Raw genomic sequence first — 1,958 nt, 5'->3', positions numbered from 1 at the left:
TGAAGGAGGGCGCACTGGCTCGGCTATTTCCGTTGGCCCCATAGAAGTGAATGGGAGCGGGGGCCGCGCATGTGCGGTACGCTCCCATTCACTCCTATGGGGAGCCGACTTGGTGGTGGCCGGATTGGAGTCCTCCAGCCACCACCTTGCGGGGCTCCATTCTTGATATAGGTGCGGGTCCCAGTGGTGGGAGCCACACCTATAAGACAATGATGAGACAACCCCTTTTAATTATGTGTTCTATCATCCAATGACTTTTTTTATATAGTGATCTAAAGTGATGGGTCCTTGTGTTGGCACCAGACCATAGATACTGGTCACAGGGAACAGAGACTATTTGAACAGTAAATGTATTAGAATTTCTTTCCATCCCAGAAAACCCCTTTACAATTTCCATATTCTATAGAAACCATTGTACAATTTTTGATTGATTTTATTTTGCTGCTCACCTCAAGGCAGGGTCTTACAGTTGACCATGTACATACTGTTTTAGACATTATTGTAAACCATGTTGGATAATCAATAATAAATGTCATTTTTATTTTGAGTTGCTGCTTTTTATTGCTGTTTTTATTCCCCATTACATGCTCTTACATTTCATATTTTAATGCTGAAAGTTAAAGGAATATTCTAGTATTTCAATTGTTCAATAAATATTTTTATTGAAATATAAATTTTTGGATTGAGCAGATTACAGTATTTCGTTTGAGTAACAATATCAAACAGGGTAGGGGTGTCTAGTAACACATCCAATACAATAAATGTCATACAAAGTATATGCCCAATCAGGGCAGACAGAGAACCCAACATATATGTGAACACAGTGATTATAAGAAGAATTGCGGTTTGAGTGAGGTAGCTTAAAGTCTTTTTTTTTTTTTGGAATATTGGATTGTGGTGATTAATATCTCCTTGGTGGCCCTATTTCAACTTTTCACTGTGTATTCAATTACCCCTTAATTCCACTTTTTTTGTCCCCTGTACTGCCTACTTTTACCTGTGCAAAAATTGGGTTGCTAGGCATGGTCCACGCAGCGTGCAAGGTCAGATTACTGACAGCCAGGGACTGTAAGTAAATGATTAAAGCCAGGTCCTCCCCAGAAGCTGATAACAGTGCCTGGGCTGTGTGCACTTCTCCCTGTCCCTGCACTTGGCAGACGCTCCCTCACTCAGCAGAGCTGGAGAATGCAGAGTTGAACCAGCGCACAACAGGGAAGGGAGATCTGCCGTCTGCTCAGTGTATAAATGAAAGCAACATGTGGTAAGAGGACCCCTTTGTGCTGCAAGAGATTAACCCTTTAGGGGGGAGGGCTCTGGTTACTGACACTTTTGGGGGGCTATTGTTACTGGCTAGTGAGGGCAGTGGCGGCCATCTTAAGGGCTGTTTCACACGAGCGGATGCCGTGCGTGGCATCCGCTCCGTGAAAGAGTGCCAAGACCCGATGCAGACTGCAGAGGCACGGAGCATTAACATGACTGATAATGCTCCGTGCCTCTCTGTGATCTCTTTACTACGAAATCAAAGTTGCCACTGTGATTTCGTAGTATAGAGATCACAGAGAGGCACGGAGCATTATCAGTCATGTTAATGCTCCGTGCCTCTGCAGTCTGCATCGGGTCTTGGCACTCTTTCACGGAGCGGATGCCACGCACGGCATCCGCTCGTGTGAAACAGACCTTAAGATGGCCGCCACTGCCCTCACTCTGAGGCTAATCCGGCCTGCCCTCACTAGCCAGTAACAATAGCCCCCCAAAATGGTTACTGACACTTTTGGGGGGCTATTGTTACTGGCTAGTGAGGGCAGGCCGGATAAGCCTCAGGGTGAGGGCAGTGGCGGCCATCTTAAGGTCTGTTTCACACGAGCGGATGCCGCATCCGCTCTGTGAAAGAGTGCCAAGACCCGATGCAGACTGCAGAGGCACGGAGCATTAACATGACTGATAATGCTCCGTGCCTC

Source organism: Bufo bufo, chromosome 3 (assembly GCF_905171765.1).
Source record: "Bufo bufo chromosome 3, aBufBuf1.1, whole genome shotgun sequence".
NCBI classification, from domain to species: domain Eukaryota; kingdom Metazoa; phylum Chordata; class Amphibia; order Anura; family Bufonidae; genus Bufo; species Bufo bufo.
Note: the sequence above shows the minus strand (reverse complement) of the source record.